A 6,082-nucleotide genomic window follows, 5' to 3' on the forward strand; every position below is an offset into this window, starting at 1 on the left:
TCGAATTTATGCACTTACGTCATAACATAATTTCGTTACTTTAGTCTCTCGTTTTCTTTTTGAGATAAGATCTGCACTACAAATATATGTGTAGCGCAGGTGCTTTGTTAAAAAAAACGACAGGCTATGAATCATGCATACAAGAAGCGTTATATCGCTAGCAATAATTTCAGCAAATACCAACCCTAAACACGCAGATATAAGCACAAGAAGAGCGCTGTTAATGGTGAAAATTACATGAACATGGCAGGATTACCCCTCCCGCAAAGCGGAAAAATTCAGCCATCGGTATTTGTCAAGCCATGCCACTTGTGATTTCCTTTTCTGTTTTGAGTCTCTAACGCAGCCCATCTCGTAGCTTCTATCAGAGCTCTGAGCGAACATGAGAAGCTGGTCGACATTTCACTACAGCCCAAATGTCGAGTCTGCTGTACTGAGCTCCCTCTTGGGGTTCTGAAATAGTTGCATTATTCTCTGTCAAGTATTCAATGCTTCGTGCATAAATGCCCTATAGCCTACCTGAACGCTCGTACTATACAGTAACTTTTCTGGGGTGGCCATCCGTTTAATTGTAAGAACCACTCCTGGATAAGGCATAGCAAGCCACTGCTATGTTCATTATTCAATGCCATATCAAACATTAAATTTAGCAAGAAAAAATAATAACACAAAGACGGCTGTGTCTGACCATGCTCTTGCGGTTAGGCATGTGCTGTGCAAGTCGAGCAAAATCTTGCCACATTCGGAATTCTGTCGTAAGATCTGAGGAAAGAATCATAATAAGGTTCTACCAGTTTGGTTTCAAACATTAATGAAATTACAAACTTTTTAGCGCACTCGTGCACTGCCACTGTTCAGCCGAACACAGACTGCCGGTTTAGTCTTTACAGAGTAAGAGCATGGACGGTTTTGGAATGTATAGGGCGCATAAGAATTTTGTAGTTTCCGTTAGTGACACGGGAAATTGAAATTAAGTTGGGAAGCTCCTTAGTCCACCAAAAAACAGAGCATTGGACAGTCGTACAGACCCAGCATGACCTTGGGGCATGATGCGATGCTCGAAACAAGTCAGCATTTTGTTTCCCGGAGTGCACCAAGAAAACATCCGTAATGGCATGGTCACGCATACATAAAAGCTACAGACTACCACGCTTCAGCATGAAACGGACAGTAATGACACAGTTAAAGTATTCCATTGGATAACAGAGGCCCTGATGTTCAAACTGAAGCATGGCTACAGGATACAACATGATAGACACAGAAGAGGCTACAACATGAAGAGTGGCTTAAACTTGCAGAGTTGATAATTTATCTGTCATTTCGGTTACTGAAGTAACGCTGACGATTGCTCAAAATTTCCTTCATGTGACATTTTAGAATGTATACGTAACCGTTGTGGATCCAGGCAGAATTACATCAGCGCGCGTGTGGGTGATGTGATGCACACACATTTGGGGGGGGGGGGGGGGGGGGAGAGGGGGGAGGGCAAAGGTGTGCTGGTGCTCCTGAGAGGTCCGGTGGTCTAGACCACCAGCAAGATTGGAGCGTCCGCCAATCTTGCTGGCGGACGCTCCAGCAAGATTGTATTTTGTGTGTGACCGCCTGCGTGTATCCTGCTCGGCGGAAAATCATGCCAAGAATTGTGTAGGAGCGGCTCGTCTCAGTGACAATGTCGCGCCTATTCATCGACCTCATACGGAAAGAATTGGCACGGCAACAGCTGGACACTGCCGGTTTCAAAGAAGAGCTCTTCGGTGACTGGAAGCCGACATTCGGCAGCAGCATGAAGCTAGCCCCCCAGTTGAAGCGAAGGCGTCTGCCTCGTCCGTCGCGGTGCCTTTGACGCTAGACCCAGCCACGGTACTTAGCCTTGCCAGACACAGTGCCAAAGACTGCCTGCAACATGATCCGTTGCCTTTGCCAGAGCAGCCACCATAGCAAGTGTTAGTAGCCCAAACATTGCCCTCAAGAAGTGCCCCTGTCGCATGACACCGTCGCATCCGACGCGGTGTTCGCGTGCCATCACTCCAATATTCCATCGTCCCACTTCGCAGCCAGCCCACTCCCAGCCAGCACGCAGTTATAAACGGTACATTGGCCGAACACAGAGCTGTTTTTGCTTGCCACAGCGATGATCTTGACCATATCACTGATACGAAGCTCCGTGTTTACCTGCTAGCGCGTTGCCCTACAGTCGGAGCTCATACCGGTACGATGCAGAAGGAAAGCAGTTCCTGAAAACTCAGGGACCCTAGTGAACCATGGCTTTCAAAGGGGAATGTAATGAGCTACAATCAAAGCCATCATCCGTGCCTTGCTCATCGCTGCCAAGCAACCGCTAACTCTACAGCTTCTGTGCGAATTCAAAACAAGTAAAGGCCAGGAGCTTCCATTCAAACAGTACGGCTTCTGTGGCCCCCTCCGCTTCCTTCTGAGCCTCCCGGATGCCGTACGCTTGACGCGGGTGGGTGGCGAAACCAAGTTCTGTCAGGCCAGTTCTCACAAAGGAAGTCAAGCACATACAGAATTCCTTCAGCAGCCAGAAAGAGTTAATACTGTCGGTGAACCACCTGCCAACTACTTTCAGCCCAGCCAACAGCAAGCCCAGCATGCCGAAAACTTTGTCCATGGACAGAAAAAGTGAAAAACGCTCGTGAGCCAGCCACCTACAGGTTCCAAGCCCGTCAACAGCGCCAACCAGCCGCGACCTGTGCAGCAGCCAACGCCCAACTCGAGCCATCTGTGGTACCATAAGAGACCAAGGACAACTTGTGCCGCACCTGGCTGACCACTTCGTGAGTGGCATCGATGTACTTCAGCTGGACAAAGCCCACGCCCGAAAGTTTAGCAGCAGCATCGACCATTCAGCATTTGGCTACAAAACGAGCAAGGACTTCCTGCGTAGCAATTGTGGCATACTGTGTGCCACATGCAGCTCCATTTGAGAGGGTGTCGGCAACCTCCTGTCCAAGGACAACTGGCACGCCTTTCACTAACCTCGAAGCCAAGGCTAAGGCCCTTACCACGATTCAGTGTGCATGAAACTGCCAGTGCAAGGAAGCAGGACAGTGTAGACTCACCTTTGCAGTCAGTGCAGCCATAGCTTAAATGGTACAATGCGCTTATTGGCTGTCTAGCCACCAATGACCAGAACCAAGGAAGTGAGTGTATTTTGTGAAATAAAATGTGAGGTACGGATGTCGTACTGTGACATCTCCATTTTTGCACGGCGGCGGAACACGACACTTCGACTGCGGCGCGAACTTCGACGGATCCCAGAGCTCAATAAATAAAAATGTTTTCTGTCTCTCCCGTCCGAACACTTTGCCTGCACGATCAGCCTGCTGCGCGTTTAGGGTTGCAGGCAGCGCTGCGCGTAACGCCCGGACGGGGAAACCCGAATACCCGGACGGCCCGGCATCCGAACGGAACGACGCACCATAGCGCGGGCAGGCGGGCGGCCGCATGAGGCGCAAAGAACTACCGCTTGCCTGTCACGTGAGGTGGGGCATCTCCCATCAGTTTTTCCTTTTTATTTTTTATGGCTAGGCTTCACAATAGTCACGTGACGCTCCCTCCTAAGCTTTTTTTCCTCCATGCTGCGAAGCCACTTGCCCCCTCGCTCAGATGAAAAAGTTCCCTAGATTTTTGCCGAATGGTGTTATGAGATGTTTTGTCAAGATATTGGGTTCGTGTTTTGCGATATGACTGCCGAATTTACTTTTAAGACATAATTATGAATTCGTTTGAAACCATTTTTGAAGTAACGGAGATGAAGCTGAAAAAAGTGTTGGAGCACAATTTGTAATGCTTTAAATATTTTATTTCATCAAACCACAAAAGCAACAGAGGGTCATTAGCTGGGGGGGGGGGGGCATGTATTCGTGCATAATACATATAAAAATTACCTAGAAACTAAAAGCAATCGCTCGGCGCACACACAACGATACGACATTCCAAGAAGCACTACGTGTAACAGCGCCTTGTATATAAGCGCTGCCGAAGACGTGTTAAATTATAAAAATAACATAATCAAGAACACCACAGTTCAATGCAAAACAAAAATCTTCTACTACGACACAGAGCACTTGTAATAGCATCCAAGTATAGATGAAAGAAGGATAATAGGGACGAGCACATACGATGCGCAGTGCATGAGATATTCGAGCGAGCAAGTTTATGAACTTCATCAATCATGTTCTTTTGCTATTTAAACCAGCAGTGCAAAATGTAGGAGCGATAGCTTCGCTCGATGCATATTTATGGGAAATAGATATCTGCGCTTCATCGAGAAACTGAAATACATAGGTACATAAAAAAACAATAAATATTAAACTTAACGAAGGACACCACTACACACGTCTCCGTGTGTAGTGGTGTCCTTAGTGGTGTAGTAGAAGGACACACGTCTGCGTGCATTTTGGCGATGCGCGCTGACATGCGTCAACGCGGGGCGACATCGGCGCGCCAAAACGCGAACAAAATACGCTACATGTGATAGCGGCCTAAGGCACAACCGGCGCCGGGAGTTCCGGCAGGTGTCCATGAGAAACAAATTGGCCGCGTATCTGCTCCTTTCGTTGCAAATGTCGGCGAAAGACGATAGTCTTTGCCGACATTTGCCAAGCAAATGCCTCCCTTTGTTTTCCCGCTCACCTCTTAAGTTGTTCATCTTGCGTTGCGCTCCTCCCAAGTTAAACACGCTATGGGATTGCTCAAGTTGATTTAAATTTACCGCGTTCCACTGCTACAGGCCGGGTGCCTCGATACCAGCGCTGACGTACGGCGGAGACGCGCGTGAATCGAGGCGCCCTACTTCAACGTTTATAGAACCGCGTTCCAAACAGAACGTGGAACCTATATAGTGGAACCTTTCGTAACTGTTGCCGGTTGATTTCTTATAATGCCGCCAGAAGCTTTAGTGGCGCGGGCGACCGCAGGCGACAGTGTGAATTTTGTTTTCTGCAGTGTATGTAGTACTATTTCATTTCTCGAAAATCAAGCATCTATAATTTTTCTTTTTATAAATGAACACTGTAAATATCCCTTATGTATTAATTTTCTGTCTTAATTTGCGTAATGCCTTGTTCTTGTTCGACAATGTTGACAAGTATGAACGTATAAACCGGACTTGGACGTTGAGATTTGGCTGTGAGTATATATGATTATTGCGCAGACTTCGTTTTACTTTGGCCGGGTGGCTGAATCGAGTCACAGACAGACAGACAGACAGACCAAAATTTCTGGGTTTAAGTAGCCCAAGAAAGACTATCGTCTTTAATAACTACCGCAACTTCGCGACATCACCCCCCTATAGAAAAGAGTGCCCCCCCCCCGCCCCCCTTAGAACAAAATTACGGCAAATGCTTAAAAAAGGACAAAGCGACTAAAACTAACCCGTGGAGAACAAGATTCCCACGAACCTGGAAGGAGGGGGGGGGGGGGGGAAGGTGCGGAAACGAAGTCTAATGTTGTTAACGCACTGGTTTCCGTCGGATGCCATGGTTGCATGGAGTTGCTGACGGTTTTACCCGCGAATCTTCTGTAGTTTGTTCTGAGCAGCGACTCTCCGTGGCGTCGTGGAGCGCGAGCTCGCAGAACACCCCCGACGATGAATGCCTTGCACAGTAGTTAGGCATGCAAGGAGCGAAACGGGCCACCACGGCAGGGTAGGTACTCTTTCCGGACAGGATTCGTGGGGTTCTAGACAAAATCCTAGGATAGTTTCCGGCGCAGGTGGTTTCCTTGGTCGCCGTGCATGACAGCGCCAGAAATAGTAGCAGTGGCGTAGCGAGGGGGCATAGCGAGCTGCCCCCTCGCTACACCACTGAACAGGAATGTGCGGTAAAATGGAAGAAAACGTGGGTGTTATATGAGGATTTTATAAACGGTAATGAACACACACACGTTTCAATTAAAACAAATAAACTTCAGTGCGAGTTGCGACCTCCGGCATGTTTTCTTAACAACGCCGTTTTCAGGAAGATAGAAGGCACAGCTTTCAGAACAACCGCACTGATAATATAGCCTGAGAGGCTAGAAAGCATACCAAAAGATTGAATAGTTTGTCTCAAATCTAAGA

The sequence above is a fragment of the Haemaphysalis longicornis genome, unplaced genomic scaffold (assembly GCF_048455015.1).
Source record: "Haemaphysalis longicornis isolate Haplotype H1 unplaced genomic scaffold, Haemaphysalis longicornis Haplotype H1 scaffold_9, whole genome shotgun sequence".
Taxonomy (NCBI): Eukaryota; Metazoa; Arthropoda; class Arachnida; order Ixodida; family Ixodidae; genus Haemaphysalis; species Haemaphysalis longicornis.